General features: G+C 38.0%; 1 pseudogene; it reads left to right on the top strand.

Annotated features, from left to right (window-relative positions):
* On the top strand, nt 728–6,470 carry LOC109230347 (annotated as a pseudogene).

The following is a 20,719-nucleotide window of genomic DNA, read 5'->3' as shown; positions in this document are numbered from 1 at the left end:
CAAGTGATTCTTTGAGAGAAAGAACCTTATTTATTTGATATCTCAATTTTTATATGTGCTTGGCAAGTTTTGGTAAGTCTATGACTAATGGCTAAAGGTTAGTAAGTTGATAGTTATTTGGGATATTTGTGTAAGTTTCCCAAATTTTTAAGGGTCGATATTAGTTGAAGGATCGAAAATTTTCATCTAATTTAATAGAAAGGTAATAAGGATAATTTGGATAACGCAAAAACTAAGACCAAAATATATCATTAACTCGGGGACTAAAAGTGCTATTTGCCACCATCAAATGATGTGGTGCAGTAGATGGGACTGCTCTTCCCTTAACCAGAGGTCTCGAGTTCGAGCCCTGGTATGGAAAAACCCTTGGTAGGGAGCGCTTTCCCCCGAATGGGGCCTTACACGGTGCGAATTCTGATATAATCGGGCTCCAATGCGGGTAACGGACACCGAGCGAAACCAAAAAAAAAAAAAAGTGCTATTTGCCTAAAAGAAAAGCCACTAAGACTTCCGAATTTCCATTTTTCTCCCCTCGCCTCCAATTAAAAAAACAAACAAACTGAGAAATAAGAAAAAAATAAAGGAAAAAGAATGGAAAAAAAAAAGAGAAATGAAAACGAGAAAGAGAGCTTAAACCCTAAACCCTAGCCCTGATAAGTTGCACTGTCACTTCTACACCATTGCTGAGAACAGGTGAAGAAAAAAAGAGAGGAAAAAACAGCACGCAATGGTGAAGGCGTATCTCCGGTATGAGCCGGCGGCGTCGTTTGGGGTGATAGTATCGGGGGAATCAAACCTCGCCTATGACAGCACCGGCAAACACTTGTTAACGGCGGCGTTAGAGAAAGTCGGCGTATGGCATGTGAGGCAGGGCGTTTGAACCAAAACCCTAGCTCCTCCTTCTCCTTCATCTAACTGTAAAGGCTCCTCCGTTGCCGTTACATCCATTGCTTCCTCTTCTTCATCCCTTGTAAATCCCTCTTTCCTTCCTTCTTCTTTTTGTCTCTGTTTTTTGCTGCATTTTCCCGTAAGCTGTAATTTTTATATTCTTAGAGATAAATGCTCATTATATTGTTATCTTTAATGACCTACAATTTAGCTAAGATAATAACACAATGAAAGCAAACACTCGACCTGTTAACCTACGAGAGATCAGTGGCGGAGCCAGGAATTTTAACCAGGGGATTCAAAAAATTAGAACCTGCGACCTAAAGCAATTTTTGAACTATCTTTGCTACTTCCATTATCTTAAGGATATTCAAAAATTTATATTTGGAGAAAAAGTATTTTTGCCCTATTTACGCAGCAGGATTTTCCAACTGAGTTTAACCCCCTTTATTGGCTGTAGCTCTGCCGCTGCTAGAATGGGGGAGAAAACATAGCATGTAGCAATGCAAGATTGGTTCAAGCGGTCTATGTGAACTGGTACTAAATAATTGGGAGTTATTAGTTGTTATTACTTCACTTACAAGGGTGTGTGTTTGTTGAGTAGTGGAAGGAAATGGGTCCAATTAGGCAAAATGAATATGGACATTTCATATAGCCAATCCCAACTATTAAAGGATTGAGGTGTATTTGATTGCTTGATATGATTTTTGGATAATTTCTGATAGGGGTATGATGAATGGGAAAAACTTATTTCCAGTATGATATTTTTTCTCAATAAGTATTATTTTCTGTATGCTTTTGGTTCAACAGTAAGGGTGGTCCAGTATATGACTTGTGGTATGGGCATATCACGAGTTCACAGCAACGTGGAGAAGCGTAGAGGGGAGATTAAATGATCCATTGAGTTTCAAAACTACAAACAGCAGATTTCTCGATTATCAAAAGAAATATTTTGAACGTTTTGATTTATAGGTAGCGATACATGTACTGTAGTTATGGTACTCTTTCATCTTAGATAGAGTTGCATCTTAAAATGTAAGTTGTTGTAGCAAATTATTGTGGCGTAGGGAAGCAGGAAAGCTAAAATGACAAGACATGTTCTGAGGTCATTGTTTTTATTTGCCCTCTTTGTGGGATCAGACTGGATACATTTGTTTCTTATATTGTTTTGTTTCATAGGAAAAGGTTGTGAAACTTAAGATTTATTTTCATGGTTTTAGTAATGATAAGGTGGATTTAATTGCAGATAGCAAGTGGTTATGCTGATGGAAGCATTAGAATCTGGGATTCGGAGAAAGGGATATGTGAAACCACACTGAATAGGCATAAAGGGGCTGTCACTGCCCTTCAATTCAATAAGCTTGGATCATTGCTTGCATCAGGAAGCAAAGATAATGACATTATTTTATGGGATGTGGTGGGTGAGTCTGGTCTGTTTCGCCTTCGGGGACATCGCGATCAGGTTCATACTACCTTGAAATTAGGAGTGATGTACTTTTCTTTTCTGACTTCGTCATGTGTCACTTGTGAAATTCTAATTTTGTTCCATTGCCATCCGTGCTGCAGGTACTGATCTTGTTTTCTTGGATTCTGGCAAAAAGCTGGTAACAGCTTCTAAGGACAAGTTTTTGAGGGTATGGGATCTTGATGCTCAACATTGCATGCAGATTATAAGTGGCCATCATACTGAAATTTGGTCCATAGATATTGACCCTGAGGAAAGATATCTTGTCACTGGTTCAGCTGACCCCGAGCTTCGTTTTTACACTATAAAGCATGATTTAGCTGACGGACAATTGATTGCAAACAAAAGCGAAACAGATGTAAGAAAGGACTTGCCTACTGAAAACAAATGGGAAGTATTAAAGCCATTTGGTGAAATTCAACGTCAAAGCAAGGATAGAGTTGGAACAGTGAGGTTTAATAAGTCCGGAAACCTGCTGGCTTGTCAAGTTGCAGGGAAGACGGTGGAAATATTCCGTGTGCTGGATGAGTCTGAATCTAAACGCAAAGCAAAAAGAAGAATCAGTAGAAAGAAGGAGAAGAAAGCTGCCAAAGAAGGCCTTGAGGCAACGGAAAAAGGAGAGACAAATATTGGAGCTGAAGAAGGCAGCAATGCTGTTGTTACAGTCATGGATATCTTCAAGCTTCTTCAGACTCTACGAGCTGGAAAGAAGATCTCCTCAATTTCTTTCTCCCCAATCACTTCAAAAAACTCACTGGCTACCTTAGCACTGTCTTTGAACAATAATATGTTGGAATTTCATGCTATAGAAAGCGGTGCAACTACTAAATTGAGTGCTATTGAGCTTCAGGGGCATCGCTCTGATGTCAGAAGTGTTACTCTCAGCTCAGATAACACTCTTTTGATGACAACTAGTCACAGTGCAATTAAAATATGGAACCCTACTACTGGTTCTTGCCTCCGCACTATTGATTCTGGATATGGTCTTTGTGGACTGTTTGTTCCAGGTAACAAGTATGCGGTCATCGGTACAAAAGGCGGGACTCTGGAATTTATTGACGTTAGAAGCGCTACTTGTGTGGATGTAGTGGAAGCCCATGGCGGTTCTGTTCAGTCGATTGCTTTATCTCCAGATGGTACAGGTTCTCACGGCAGTGCCGATCATGACATTAAATTCTGGGAATTCCAAATGGTACGAAAGGCCGGTGAAGTGCGTAATCTAGCTTTCTCTATATTCAAACATATGACAAATTGCCAAACATGGATGACTCATGCTAAATTACTGTGCATCTCCATCTTTCTTGACAGCGTACTGCTGTTATCTGCACTTTGGTTCTTAATGTTGGGATTTCATGTTGGATGGTTTAGGATCTTAATAGAGATCCGTGGATTCCTATGAAAACAGATTAGTTCCACTACCACATACTAATACAATTGCTCAACAGCTATAGTGGTGCTCTTATACTTCTTAAAAGAGGGGCTATAATAATGCTTTTGTACAAAAGAAATAGTAGCATAAAATAACTGATTGCTGCAATTCTATGGAGGTTCGAACACGGAACAGCATACTGAGGTTCTCCGCTGAATAGGCATTTGTCTAATATACATATGTCAAATCTTAGAATGCAAAATTGAATTGGGATTCTTACAACCACGGTCTTGTTTCTTAACATGCTAGTTTCTGCTGGATAAAAGAATCTCAGTTCTTGCTGGGGAGTAATCATGTGTTTAATTTATTGACTTACAGGGGTCTAAGCATTTAACCGCATCTGCTACAAGGAGCTTAAAAATGAATGAAGATGTTCTAGTCGTTGCTGTGAGCCCTGATGGCAAATATATTGCTGTTGCCTTGTTGGATAGCACAGTAAAGGTAACAGTCTAACTTATTTGAATGGTCAGTCCATATTGTAATTTCTGAAGAACAGCTTTAAAGTAGAAATTCTCATCTCTTGGGACTTGGAAGTATACTTTATGAAGTATTTGTGAAGTTACCTGATCAAATGTCTTGATGTAACATTATTTATAAAAAAACAAAAAGGTTTTGCGTAACATTATTAGTTGACAGTGATAGGCATATTACCTACAAAAGTCAACTACATTTTCATTTTCGGTTCCTTAAGATGGTGGGTAGAAACCTTATTTGGTACCTATGCTTTTAGTAACAAATGCTGCTTGTCATATCAATTTCTTTATCTTTGCAATTGGCTTTGTTCACCCATTTCATCTTGATAACAGATACAATGAATGCTTTATCGGAGAGCCCAATATTGCTGTGAGCCACGTTAGTTGGTCTAGCAGAAAGCAGGATCTGGAAGTAACAAAAGATCAGAACTTCTCTTTATCAATAAAACAAAAGATTAGAACTTCTCAGGCAAAATCAAACAATGGTTTTCTCCGGTTCAAGTGCCATGCTAATAAGCTGAACAGAGAAACCTAAGGTTTAGCCCTTAAGGTCCTTAGCAGAAGTCAAACTACTTCCCAAAATATCCTGTTCCCTAACTTAGATTCATTTGAACAGCCTGGAAACGGTTTGAGACTGTGAACAGATTCTTAAGTCAGCTCCCGAAATTCTATCTAGCTTCATATCTAGGTTGTTTTCATTACACCGTTAAAACTTTTAATTCAGTTTGTTTTTCTGCTGCATCATCGTGTTGCAGTCTACCAAATGCATTTGTGTTTTACTTCATCTCAAGGCTCTTATTTCTTTCCGGTCTTATTTAGGCCTAATACTTATGATGTCATACGTTTTCAGGTCTTCTATATGGATTCACTCTAGTTCTTCCTTTCACTCGTATGGTCATAAGCTGCCTGTATTGTGTATGGATATTTCTTCAGATGGGGATCTGCTTGTCAGTGGCTCTGGAGACAAAAATGTGAAGATTTGGGGTCTAGATTTCGGGGATTGCCACAAGTCACTTTTCGCGCATGCTGATAGGTGCTTTGATTAAAGCATTAAGTAATCTAGTATTCCATTAGGTAACGTTACATAGTCAATGCTGATAATCTGTTTCCATGGCAGCGTTATGGGAGTTAAGTTTGTGCGCAACACCCATTACTTTTTCACGGTGGGGAAAGATCGTCTGATGAAATACTGGGATGCTGACAAGTTTGAGTTGTCACGGTACGAAATACCCTAGTGGATGCGTCTCTTGAGGCCATCCGCCGAGTGTACAGGTTGCCGGTCTTCATTGGAGAGATAGATTATTACCAAGCTTATCAGCGTAAACCTGTCTCGTGGCAACCAATTTGTCAAACAATCTGTGTGGCTGGCCGGGATCCAATATGGATAAAGCCGGGAATTACCCCGAACTCCCAATCTCTCACTTGGGAATCTAAGTGTTGGCTAACAATCATCAACAGTCATTTGCTGCCATCCAGCAACACTACGATGTTAATGGGCCAAGAGCAGCAGCGATTTTCTGTTTCGTAAACCACCACGATTTTGACGTGGCCCGACTCATTCAGGATGAAATGTTCATTCGCTCCGGAAATACTCAAAAGGGTTCTACTTCCCTTCCCTGGTCACCAAAATGTGTCGTGCTTCACGAGTTCCTAAAAATCCCATAGTAGATGGGAAGTTGCCATTAAAAGCCCCATTCAAGGCTAGCAAAATCACTGTTGGAAAAGAGCAGGCAGTGGCGGATGATGATGATGATGCCGATGATGATGATGAGGGAGCTATGCATGCTGCTGCCCCACTAGGGCAGAGTGCTGATGAGGCGGGCCCATCACAGGCTCGCCGGAGTACCCAGATGACTGCCTTGGAACAGGATATGACTGGCCTACGCACTTCGATCACTGACCTGAGTGCTAGAGTTGACACTTTGGCTACTCAAAATGCTAGGTTAGAGAAAAAGATCATGGGCTGGCTCCGGGCGTTAGGACGAGCGTGTCACCTCGATCTTGGCACCATCTCCGATCAAGACTGAGCACTAGGGAAGTCCCCTAACCTTACTCTGCTTTAATTTCCTTGACATGGAGACATGCCAAATCTTTAAGTGTGGGGTGGGGGTGGTTGTTGTTGTACAATTGTATAAATTTGTTTGGTGTTTTTGGTTGCTGTTAATTAACTTCGACTTGGCCCGAAGACGGACACCTCTCGACAGGTCTCTTGAGGGACTTAAGTCGAACAAAAAAAAATTCTTCTATTAGGTAATGTATCAACTCCCCCTTGGTTTTCTTTAAACCACGGTTCTTTTTCAAGGGTTTACATTTGAATCGGGTGTAGTTAATTTTTTTTTATTGTAGGAATTTTTGGGCGAAGAATAGAAATAGGATCCCTTAACTCCATGGTACCTTGAATAGAGATTGTTTTAGTGTGACACTTAGGCTTATTAGTTGACTCTAGCAATAAAGCCTTAAATTGTGTGTTCTTGAGTTGGCTTAAGCACCTTGAGCAAAGTGTCTGATGGTCCTAACTGAATTGAGTCATATGCCATGTGTGAGTAAGCCTTTGTGTATTCTATGTTAACACTCAATGCCTAGAACTTGCCATGTGTGTGAACTAAGCGAAATGGTAGTATTAATTGGTCTGGAAAGTAATATAGGCGTTTCCTTGTTGAACCTATCTATATATGTTCTCATCCAACTGATTGTATGTTTCATAGTTAACCCCTTTGAGCCTGCAATCTTGTTTCTTTGGCAACCACATTACAAGCCTTACCCAAGCTGTGGATTGTCTATCTTTTTGAACCCTATCACCTCTTAGAAGCACTTGAATTGTAATGAATATGAAAAAATTAAAGTGGGGGGTAGTTGGTTGGGCTTTTGAGCGGAGCTAATGAAATAAGGAGAAAGGTGCATTTTGTTAAAAAAGTAAGAGCCACTTGAATTGAATATATATATATATATATATATCCTTGCTAAGTGGTGACTCTTGATGTAAATGTACTTAAAGAAGTAGGAGGTGTAACTCAATGATGTAAATGTGGAATGAAGGTTTGACAAAGGTATGGGCTTAAAAGTGAAAAAAAATATTGAAGTGCTTAGCGATGTGTAGTCACTATACCCATATGTATCCTACCTGTCCCGCAACCAACACTACAACCAAATAAAGTCCTACTTGATCCTAGACCAAAAGAGCTTGATTAGTCGAGTATTACACTACGGACAACCTATGGTGCGTTGTTTGTGGCATAAGAATTTATTTCTGAGGGTGAGTGAAATATTATGTATGTGAATTCCTCAGTGTGTGAATTATAATGACATGACAAAAGTCTCTTTTGTGGTGAGTAGGCACGTGATTGATGAAGGAAAGGTAAGTCTGGACCTCTGACTAAGAGTATGAAAGCCAGTTAGGGACATTACGTGGCTAGAGAGAGAGTTCACTCTTGAGGTTAGAAGGTTACGATAAGGTAGTCTCTCTATGTGAATTATTCTTGGTATAAGGAGTAGGGGAGTGACCCAGTGATGATTAGGCCTATAGAGTGTGGTTTTGTTGTTAGAGGATATTTGATAGTAGCCTATATTATACGATGTAGATGCTATTTATGCTCTAAGTTAATCATACTTTATTGATGTTTTAAGTGCTAAATGATAACAAAATGCTCTAATTGAGGTTTTTATGCTTTTCAGGAACTACTCCGAGTTAGGAGGAGGATATAGAGTGTTTTGGGGTCAAATATGTAGATACAAGGCCAATCGAGAAGAGCTCGGATGAAAACGAGCAAGAAAAGGTGAAGAAAAACTGGGCAACAGTTCACCGCGACCGCGGTAGGGGCGCGGTGAAAGAAAGGCGAAAAACATGCGACCGTGCCACGGTTGTCCCGCGACTGCGGTCGACCTGGAGAAGGCCAAGAAGTTTGAGGGATAAAGTGTAAAACGTGGGAAACTTATTCTAACCCTATATAAACTCAACAAACTCGTCCAAGTCAATGTGAAGCTTGTTTTTAGACTCAATCGGAGGCAAGAACAAGTGTGAGAAGATCAAGACACCATTAGAATTTTTCATTCTTCTTCTTGTTATCATTATTTTATGAATTATGAATGATTTTATGGTTTTATCTTGTTTTACTATGAGGAGCTAATCATTTAATCTAGGGTTTATGGAACCAATTGTTAGATGAAGTTTTGACTCAGTTTTGTTATAATCGAGCCGGGTTTTTTATATGATTGTTTAACTATATTTTGTATGGTGATTAATTGAATGTGGCCCTTGATTAATCGTGTCTAATTGCCTTGTGTTGCTTGAGAAAGAATACTAGGTTAGATTGTTGTTGAACAACACCACTTTTGGGTAATTGAAGAGATTCATTATTTGAATTTAAAAGTGGGGTTAGAAATAATGAAACTTTGGTGGGATAAGTTAGAGTTGCATAAATTATCAGCTAGGGTAGTTCGAGAGAATGATCTAGTAAATTATTGTAGTTGATCGAGAGATAATTGCGGTAACCCATAGTCATAATCCTCATAGAGTATTACGGTGAGATTATAGCAAAAGAGTTAAGAATTAAACTAGCAATTGGGGAAATCAATACCCTAGATCTTTTTACCATTGAATTATCTTTAATTTGGAATATAGTTAGTATTAATATCATTTTACTTTAGTTAAACGAAATCCAATATTTATTGATAAAAATCTTGCATCCGGGAATTATTTGAGCTTGTACTAGCATCACTAAGAGTTGTAATAGATAGGTTAGTTCCCTGAGGATTCGACTCCGGACTTGTAAACCGGATTATATTTGCAACGACCGCTTTGTCTTTTATAAGACATAGTTGGGCGTGATCAATATTTTATATACTTTTTGGCTAGCTGATACAATTAATGTCAGTCGACCGACCAGTTTTGTATTTTATCCGAGAAACTTTTACATTGAGAAAAAAAAATACTCTTAGGCATGGGAAAAAAGTCGGGTGTATTTGATTCTCATTACACCTTTTACCCTTTCCTCGGTCCCCATATGTACTGAAAAATTAAAGAAATAGAATTTTCTCTTCTTAGATTATCAATATATACAAATTTTTGTAAATTAATATAGTGACACGAAGATAAATTATATACACTGATAACTATTGAATATAAACCATGAGGTATGACCTTTTTGTCTAACTACGTACTTTTACGTGTAAGTGCATGACCGTAATAAGTTCAACTAACAAAATACCTAGATGGATATAAGTTAATGATTTTTTATTAAGGCTTAGATGGAATAAATATAATCTCACTCTCTAACCTCAAAATCCTTTTCTTGAAATGTAAAGCTACATCATGCGATTATTAAAGTGAAAAAGGTTCAATTTGCATCAATTTGAAGATAACACATTATTGTATTTCTTTTTAGTAATGTTGTGATTATATTTTTTCTGAGTTGAGGGTCTACCGGAAACATTGTTTCTACCTTCACAAGGTAGGGGTAAGACTGTGTATATACTACCCTTCCTATTAGGATTGCGCATAATTTGGTAAATGCCGAATTACCGTACCGAAAGCAAAAAATTTGGTATTAGGTATGCTATTCGGTCTTCAAAAATAAAATACTGAAATACCGATACCATACCGAAGTATATTACACACTACACATATTATTAATTATAACATAAATATTTAAGTTTTATTTTTATAGTCCTCGTTAACCTTCACCACCTTCTTTTCCACCGTACTTGCCTTTCCACATTTTCTTTGGTTTCTTACTTACATTTCAACCTTTCTCCCATCTAGGTTTAGCTTTTTTGGTTTTCATCTTCTTCTTTTTTTCATTATATTATAATATTTTTACTTTTATATTTGTGCATACCTTACTTAAAAATATTACAGTCTATGGTTTTATGCATTAGTCAATATTCGAGCCGAACAAATCGAAGTTACCAGACCGAATAAATCGAAACCGAAAGAAGAAAAATCGAACCATACCGAATTTAATTAGGTATGATATTGGTGTGTATTTTAAGAAATCGAATACCGAAATTACCGAACCGAAATATTTAAATATCGTACCGTATCGACCGACGAACACTCCTACTCCCCATACCTCACTTGTGAGATTACTCTGCATCTGTTGTTGTGTTGAAGATCAACACATGTCTACCAAACAAACCCTCGTTTCATTGTTTAAGAGTTATTAATTCTTGTTTGCAAACAACTTTGTTTTTAAAAAATTATTCTATTTCGATCGTAAAACATTGAACATAGTCGATAGTTGTTTATTTCAAAATGAAACTATAATAATTATATGCTAAAACAAGTTGGAAGCAAGAGATTTTATCTACGAAAGGGTCACAATCATACACGGAGGAGAACATTGATATTCCATCTTTTCTTTACCATTTATTTATCTATTTATATTTTCAATTATTAATTACTTCTTTTGTTCGGATATTCTTTTTTCTTATATTAGCCGTCCAACACCAAAAACATATTCTTTAGAACATGAATTTAAGAATCTTTAAATAAACATAATATATAGGTGTTTTGTTTGACAAAAATAAGTCCAATTTTTTAAATAATAATAATAATACTAAGTATTACTTTAAGTTTGTCAATGATCCTAATAACTAGTCAACTTTCTATATTAATTAAAAAATTCATCGCTCATTTGTGCGATTGGAGAGCTAGGAACCATAGTATAGAGCACATCAATGTACTAATAGTGAATATGAATTCAAAAATAGAGTGATCTTATTATTTGAACATTTTTTTGTTTGCATTTAATATATAATTCGAAGCGAAAGTAATGAATTCAGTTGAACTCACGTAATTCTTTCTTGCCTCTTTATTTACAAGAAGCAGAGTACCATTAGGAAAAGCAATGGCATATGATAAATCTATTGAGATAAAGACAGAGGCGAATCCAGTACCCTTAGGGTAGGAGGGTCACTGGCTCCCGATAATATTTTTTTTAAAAAAAAATATGTATCTCTCTCTCTCTCTCTCTCTCTCTCTCTCTCTCTCTATATATATATATATATATATATATATATATATATATATATATATATATATATATATAAGCTTAGGCAGATGCATTGGTCGATTTAGGGGGCATTACTTGACTTTTAATGTGCTGCATAAGTTCGATCCTACTCTAGCATTTACTCCAATTTTTATTCGATAGCGGTACCCCGCTACTTTCAAATTCTAGGTTCGCCTCCGATTAAAGATGTATGGCAAAAATATGATATAGAAGATGTGGTGCTAATTTAAGCATGCAGCAGTTCAGTATATTGACTTTATCTTTACATTAGAACGTCAAAACACAAAAGAAATAATGCGCCAGATGAGATGTTCCCTGTTGATAAGTAGTACTAGTAGCTACCTTTGTGTAGGAAGAATATGTTAAAGCAATGATGTTGAAGAGATTAGGTATGTGAATAAAGCATAAAATTCAATAGACAACTAATAAACCAATCATAAACAATGATGTCGCATGCCTGTACGATATTCCTACAGCAGTACTACTATGTCTTTTCTCTATTAGTGTTAGTAATTTTTTTGGTTTTTCATTCGGTATTCAGTATACTTGTTAGAGTGGGTTTGCATGTCGTAAGGTTTATTAAAAGAGAAAACGCTCTCTATCGTAACTTTTTCATTCTCAAGACTCAAATTTGAGACTTCTCATTAAAGGTGGATGGCTTCGTTGTGGTATATAGGAGCGAATATATGCATGGCTTCGTCGTTTTTTTAATTAAATTTTTATTTATAGATAATAAGTAAAATAAAATATTAAGTATATGTAGAAGCCATGCATATATTCGCTCCTATACATATACCACACTGTCACCACGTAGGAAAATCTTATTTTCTTTGGGTTTTCCATCCGGTGTTCGGTACCCGCATTGGAGCCCGACTATATCTGAATTCGCGCCGCGTAGGGCCCTGCGCGCCCACATTCACATTTTCTTACACTACTTTGGGCACATCCGTTACAACGATCAATAGTAACCAGAAAAATTAAAATATATCTAGGATATAAAAAATTGAAGTTCTTGGTCAAGAAAATATTTCTTTTTAAGACAATAAATTTAAATTTCAGAATTTTTATTGGAACGAAAAAGACTTTTGTACGTAAAGAATAATTTGTCGGTAAATTAAGCATTAAATCCATAGTAGAAGTTTTAAACTATTCTGAAAGCATCTTTTGGTATTGTATTTTTATGACTTCCAAATATTTCCAGCTCTAAATTTGTCTTATAATAGCAGCCATTGCCGCCCCTTTCCACCTCAAGTCCCCAACTAAACAATTTGTCCAAATAATTTTATAAATTTTTTTATTTGGCCTTTTGTGTTCTATAATGAGATATTTGTACGAAAATTATATTTTTAATGGTCAGGAAAAATTGACGAAAATGGTCTTTTATGTTTGGGTAGGTTTAAAATAATCCTTTAAATATATCGTTAAGACATTAAATTTTTTCGAAAAAAAAAACTTTTGATCTCCGTCAAATATCTAACAAATTCCTCATGAGAACTGTGAGGAGATTTAACAAAAATTAACATTTGGAGTGGCAATTTTCGTATTTTCTACTATATTTTGGTCTACTTAATCTATATTTAAGGAACTATTTAAAACCAACACCAAACATGACGGATCATTTTGCTTGTGGCTGACCTTTTTTCCCTTGTAAATAATGGGCATGTCTTTTGTTCCCTTCCATATTTTCAAAATTTCTTTATGATAAAAGCAAGATTATATTATTGAACTTGAACATGATATATTTGGTTTCTTTCGAGCTGCACGTTGACAAGGTTCTCCTAGGAGGAGGTAGCTTTTGCCATTAGTGACAAGTGTATATATATGTATATATAAATTGTCTTTGTGTGACTTATAAGTTATGAATTCGAACCGTAAAATTAGTCACGGGTACTTGTATTAGGGTTGGTTGCTTACATCACAGTCCTTTGGAATGTGACCCTTCCCTGAATTCTACGTGAACGCGAGATATTTCGTGCACTGCGTTTTAAAAAAATATATATACACACACATACATATCAAGAAAAAGCAATTATTAGGTTCACTTCTTTAATGTGTTTCATGATGTTATTGATCTGTTTTTTGTTACGTAAACTGAAGTAAAAAAAGATAATGTGGAAGTTAGCATCTTGTCTTTTCTCTCTTTGTATGTATTTATGATTAAAGTTGATTATTTATATTCAGCATTCTGGCGAATATCTTTTCAGCTTTTGTTGCCAACTCTTACATCGTTATACAAGGAAATGAAAAGGATTGAAAAACAATTAAAGTAGACATGACAAATAGTAAATTAAATAAATTAATTTTGAATATTTCCATATGGACACGCCAACTTCATTCTTACACCTTTAATGAATTGTGTAAAAACTTCGCCTTCATCTAATTAAACTTCTCCCTGCAAATTTGTTTGCCCAAGTAAAGGAGAATTTTGAAGATTGATAAAGGAACTCAGATATGGACCAGGTCCATCCTAGTGAAGCACAGATATGGTCAACTCAAGCATGTGAGATGCACGTGAAGGAGATAAACCTAACTTACCAGAAATGATATCTCCTGATCCTGATCGAAAAGGTTGCATATTGGATAAGGAGAAAGACTCCTTATGCAAAGAGAACACGGTTTAAGAGAAGGATAGAGAGAGGATGAGATCAACTAGAACTCTTCCACCAAGGAAGAGTAGCATCAGAATTCTAGCTAATCTCTATTTACTAACTCCATAAATATAAGTGTTGTTCTATTTTACAGGAAACACACATAAGCAGAAGTTAAACGTGAATTGAGAGCAAAATAGCAAGGCAATTTTGCAAGCAATTTGTGTGTGATTTAAGCTTGCAAACCTGAAGCTACTTGAACCAAATAGAAGAATCAGTTCCAAGTGTTTGTCTTTTATTTCTAGTTCAATTGTAGTAGGTGTTTTCATAGTGTACCTTTCAGCTTATCTAGAAGCAATTATAGTAAGTTCTCAGAGTTTTCAAGTTAGAGTTAACTTGAAGCTGTCGCAACAGTTGATGCTGTGTGCTACAACGGGGTTAGAGTTAATCCAAAGTTTACAAAAGAGTTTTGTAAGTTTTTGGCTCAGTGATTTTAGTGGAGAGTTTGGGAAAATCCTATTGGAAAGTAGGTTGTGGTTTTTTCACCTTTTGAGCCAGGTATTTTCTATGTAAAATCTCTATGTTCTTTAATTTCTGTACTTATTATTTCGCAACAGTAGTAGTTGGAACACATAGAAGAACCAGGTCCTTCTATAATCAGGTTAAGCGAAAAATTGGACACCACACAAATCACCCCCCCTTGTTTGGTATTGAAGTATAAAACATCAATTGGTATCAGAGCGGGTTATCCTTGAAGAAGCTATCACCTTAGGAACAGATCAAGATGAGTGCACCACCTAGAAACTGGGAAGGACAATCCACCGCTAGGCCTCCGCTCTTCAATGGCCAGTACTACTCCTGGTGGAAAAACAGGATGAGAGATCACATCATCGAAGAGGATTATGAACTATGGGACATTATTACTGATGGTCCCTTGGCTACCATGAAGAAAAATGCTGAAGGAGTGGATGTGCCAAAGACTAGAGCTGACTGCAATGCTGAGGACTTGAAGAAGTGGGAAAAGAATGCTTAAGGCCAAGAAATGGCTTGTGTGTGGACTTGGTCCAGACGAGTACAGGAGAATTCAAAGCTGCACTACTGCAAAGGAAATTTGGGACACTTTGCAAGTGGCTCATGAAGGAACTCCTCAAGTGAAGAGATCAAGAGGAACACTGCTGTATTCTCAATATGAGAATTTCACCATGAAGGAAGGACAAACCATCCAAGATATGTATACAAGGTTCACAACACTGACAAATGAACTTAAGTCTCTTGGAAGGATTATCCTTGAAGAAGACAAGGTTGAGAAAATTCTGACAAGGTTTTTACCAGTTACTTGGGAAAGCAAAATCACTGCTATTCAGGAATCAAAGAACATTGCCACTCTCAAGTTGGACGAGTTAATTGGAAATCTCACTACCTATGAACTGAGAAGGCAAACCATGAAGATGGATGCTCCCAAGAAGGAAAGAAGCCTAGCTCTCAAAATCACTGAAGGTGCAGATCTAGAAGAGGATGAAATGGCTATGATCACGAGGGATTTCAAGAAGTATCTAATGAGAGGAAATGGTTCTTCAGGAGGTGCAACTTACAACAAACCAAGGGTCCTTGAGAAACTACCAGTGAGGGCTGTTACAAATGTGGTAAGACTGACCAAATGATCAAAAATTGTCCCCAGTGGGAAATTGAATAGAAGAAAGAAAGGGTTGAACGAAGAAACAGGAAGAAGGAACATGTTCATCCCAAGAAGAACAAAGGATCAACAAAGGCTATGGTTTCTACTTGGGGAGAAAGCTCAGATGAGGATTCAGAAGATGAAGATGGAGATGAACAATCACTTATGGCCATTGGAGAATCACATGATGAACCAGAGGTAAGTGTGATTCATCTCAAAGACAAGATTAAATGTTTGTCTAAAGAAAGGCTATCTGAGTTACTGCTAGATTTCATTGATGAATCTGAGGTCATAAACAATGAAAAGGAACAACTGTCTAAGGAATGTGTAATCTTGAAAGCTAATTGCAAAAATCTAGAACTTAGGGCTGGTGAAAGTGATAGTAAAAATGCTGAGTTGAAGAACCAGGTTCTTGAACTTGACACCACTGTGTTAGAGCTTAGATCTGAAAATTTAAAATTGAAATTAGGAACAGGTAAAAAGAAAGCTGATCACATACATCTCACCTTAGAAGAAAATCTAGGAAAAATGAAGAATGAGTTGTACAAAAAGGATGAGCAGATAAGAGCCCTAAAAGAAGATCTAGGCAAGGTTAATCATGAACTAGACAGAAGTTGCAAATAGAATAAGTCCTCTGATGCACTATCATGGCTACAAGAACATCACAATAGCAATAAGATAGGACTTGGCTATGGGACCCCTGCACCTAAGTGGGATCCCAAAAGCAAGTACATCACACTTCCTGAGAACAAAATTCGCACACACTGTGGTAAGACTGACCACTAAAAAAGTGAATGTAATGCAAAAGAAAAAGCCAATCAAAAGAACAAAACCTTTGTTCAAGGGAAAAATATGCTGCCAGGATGGGCTAAAAAGAATTTAATTCACCCTTTTGCCTATAGAAAGGGATCCAAACTAGTTTGGGTTCCTCAGACCAACCCCTGATTTTCTTTTGCAGGTCCAAGTGAAGGGGAGCAACCAAATATGGTACATGGATAGTGGCTGCTCAAAGCATATGAATGGAAGCAAGAACCACTTCCTTTCACTTGAGGACCTAAAAGGAGGTAATGTCTCCTTTGGAAATGGTAAGAAAGGTGAGATCATTGGGGTTGGAAAGGTAGGTAAGACAGACTCACATTCCATTGAGAATGTCTACTAGATGGCTTGAAATATAGCCTAATCAATGTATCACAACTATGTGATAGAGGTAACTTGGTAGCATTCACCTCTACCAAATATTTTGTGATAAATCATACCACTGACAAGATTGTTTTGCAGGGAAAAAGAGTAAACAATATATACATTGTAGATTTGTCCACTCTTTCAGAAAATGAACTCGCTTGCTTAAGTTTGTTGGACTATGATCCCCTCCTTTGGCACAAAAGACTTGGACATGCTAGTCTAAGTCAACTCAACAAATTAGTCTCCAAGGACCTGGTGATAGGGCTACCTAACATCAAGTTTAAGGAAGAAAAAGTTTGTGAGGCTTGTGCAAGGGGGAACCAAGTAAGATCCTATTTTAAAATCAAGAAAGTGGTAAGTACGACCAGGTCGATGGAACTGGTTCATATAGATTTTTGTGGTCCAATAAGAACATTAAGCAGTGTTGGTAAAAAATATATGATGGTGCTTGTTGATGGTTACTCTAGGTTTACTTGGACATTGTTTTTAACATCTAAGGATGAGGCATTTGACATGTTTACCCCCTTTGTTAGAAAAACTCAAAAACAACTAGGTAATCAACTTGCATCAATTAAGTCTGATCATGGAACTGAATTTGAAAATGCTAAGTTTGCTGAATTTTGTGATGAACACGGCATAGATCATAATTTTTCTGCTCCTAGGACTCAACAACAAAATGGAGTAGTTGAAAGAAAGAATAGGACACTTGAGGATATGGCTAGGACTATGCTTCTTTCTAGTAAACTGCCCCATAGCTTCTAGGCAGAAGCTGTAAACACTACAAGTTACATCATTAATAGGTGCATGACTAGACCTGTCACGACCCAATTTCCAAACCCGGTCATGATGGCGCCTCTCGTGAAGACAAGGCCAGCCAACAGAACACCAATAACTCTTTAATAATTACTTAGCATGAATAAGTCTAAACCATTAATAAAATTCCCATAAGTGCGGAAGAAAAGTGATAAAAACAGGGAACCATCCCAACACAGCCCGACCGGGGTGTCACAAGTCACGAGCATCTAGAAGGATTTTTAATACAACTACAAGGCCTGTAATACATGGATTAAAATTTAGAATCAAAAAGAAGAAATCCGGTGCCGCGAACGCTGGCGGTCACCTTGCTAAGCTACGATAGCAAAATCCTCAACCAGCTCAAACCCGCTACCGGGTACACAAATACCTGCATCTGCACGCGAGGTGCAGAGAGTAAAGTGAGTACTCCAACTCAGTGAGTAATAAAAGTAAATAATAACTGAGCAGCAAGAAATCACGTAAAGCAATCCATCATGCTATATAGGACAGTGTAACCCTTTGAGAAAACAGTGAAAACGTGAAATCTTTAGAAATATCTGGGCTCAGTTTTAAAACCTCTTTTACAAATGTCTTTTTCCAACAGTCAAGCAAATGAATGCGAAACAAGTAGTGCAAGCCAGCACAAAAGTCAGCCCCTCGGGCACAACACTCCGTCAACAAATAGCACCAGGATATCAGGCAATTAGTGTAGGAAGTAGCATGGAAGCCAATGAAATGAGAGTGATGAAATGTCATGACAAATAAGATACATAGGAACAAATGCATGAGTGCAATGCAATGCATATGACGGTACACTCCGGTACCCACTGCGGCGTGCAGCCCGAGCCATCCATATATTTAACGTCGACGACGCTCACTGGGGTGTGTACAGACTCCGGGGGGGCTCCTACAACCCAAGCGCAATATCAAGCCATCTCGTGACATCAACCAGGCTCTCGGCCTCAATATCAAAGTAACCATCTAGGCCCTAGGCCTCAAGATCAATGTAATCAACCAGGCTCTCAGCCTCAAAATCAATATAACACTGCTGCGGCGTGCAGTCCGATCCATGCTCAGTCTAGAAATGCACATATAACACTGCTGCGGCGCGCAACCCGATCCATGCTCAGTCCAGAAATGCACATAAGCCACTTGGGCAATGTTAAAATAATAGTTCTCAGCTCAAAACGTCAATAAATTATAGTTTAAGTTTTCAAATCTTAGAAAGATGGCTGAGTTTGCGAAACAGTATTTAAAACCTTGGACCGAGATCAAATAATATGCAAAAATAATGCAAAAACGGTGATATCAATCCCTGAAGGATTCAAATAATTGGCACGAAGCCCAAATACGGCAATCAGCCCAAATCATGAAATATCAAATAAGTTTCAGTCAATTACGCGGTAAAATCAACAACCGGGACGGACCAAGTCACAATCCCCAACGGTGCTCTACCCCACGCTCTCTATCCGGCATGTAAGTCACCTCAATATAGTACTATGGGTGCAAATCCGGGGTTTCAAACCCTCAAGATATCATTTACAATCATTACACACCTCGAACCGGTGAAATCTCTAGCTCGCGACGCCTTTGCCCCTCAAATCGGCCTCCACGCGCGTCGAATCTAACCAAAATCAGAGCGAATACATCACAATATGCTAAGGGAACAATACCCAATCGAAAACAATCGAAAAATAGCAAAAATCTCGAAACTAGCAAAACCCGAGCCCCGGGCCCACTTCTCGAAAAATCAGAAAATTCACATCAATGGATTCCTCATCTCGCCACGAGTCTATACATATCAAATTTACCAAAATCCGAGCTCAAATGCTCCCTCAAATCCCAAATTTAAATCTCAAAATCCCAAGCCCTAGTTCATCAATTTTAGGCTTAATTCCATGGATTTCTAGGTGGATTTCACAATAAAAACGAGTATGGAGTTCAAAAATCTTACCTCCAAATCATTCTCTTCGAATCCCTCTTCAATTTCTCCCAAGGAGCTCTCAAAATGATCAACAATGGAGGAAAAATGACTAAAACTCGCGGATGAAATGTTTATGAACTCACTGCCCAGCTCCAGGCTTTTCCTCTATGCGATCGCGACCCAAGGCACGCGATCGCGGAGAATAAATTCCCAGCTCCTCAATTAACTCTACGCGATCGCCGTCCAGGCCACGCGATCGCGATGCCTTAAACTCCACTGCTACGCGATCGCGACCAAACATATGCGAACGCGATGCACCAGGGCCCATCCCTCCGCGATCGCGGAGGAAATAACGCGAACGCGTAGAACAAACTCACCTTGCCCGGAAATCCTTCTGTGCGATCACAACGTGTTTCTCGCGATCGCGAAGACCAATTTTGGTCTGCAACTGCTGTTGCAATTTCTGCTGCAATTTTCCAACTTCAAACTTTCCGATAGCCATTCGAAGTCACCCCAAGGCCCCCGGGACCTCAACCAATAATACCAACATATCTTAAAACATCATCCAAACTTGCTCCAATCATCAAAACACCTCAAACAACATCAAATTACTCAAAACTCATCGAATTCAAGCCTAAGTTTCTCAAAACTTCCGAAATGCACTTCCGATCAAAAACCCGACCAAACGACGTCCGAATGACCTGAAATTTTGCACACACATCACAAATCACATAATGAAGCGAGAGCAACTCTCGGAATTCCATTCCGACTCTCGGATCAAAATCTCACCCATCAACCGGAATTCGCCAAAATTCTAACTTCGCCAATTCAAGCCTAATTCTACACCGGACCTCCAAAATCAATTCCGATCACACTCCTAAGTCACAAATCACTTCCCTAAGCTAACCGAATCATCGGAAATCACATCCGAGCCTTCTAACTCATAAGTCAACGTCCGGTTGACTTTTCCAACTTAAGCCTTCTTAAAAGAGACTAAGTGCCTCATTTCTACCAAAACCAATCCGAATCAACTATAACACACTAAATACTGATAATGAAACATGAAGAAGCATAAAATGGGGGAAACAGAGCGGTAACTCATGAGACGACGGGTCGGGTCGTCACAAGACCTCTTGTAGAGAAGACTCCCTATGAGTTACTTAAAGGGAGAAAACCAAATATATCCCATCTTAAGGCATTTGGATGCAAGTGCTTTGTGCACAACAATGGAAAGGATTCCTTAGGTAAGTTTGATCCCAGAAGTGATGAGGGAGTATTCTTGGGATATTC

Source organism: Nicotiana attenuata, chromosome 7 (genome assembly GCF_001879085.1).
Source record: "Nicotiana attenuata strain UT chromosome 7, NIATTr2, whole genome shotgun sequence".
Lineage (NCBI taxonomy): Eukaryota > Viridiplantae > Streptophyta > Magnoliopsida > Solanales > Solanaceae > Nicotiana > Nicotiana attenuata.
Note: the sequence above shows the minus strand (reverse complement) of the source record. Positions and strands in the feature narration are given on the sequence as shown.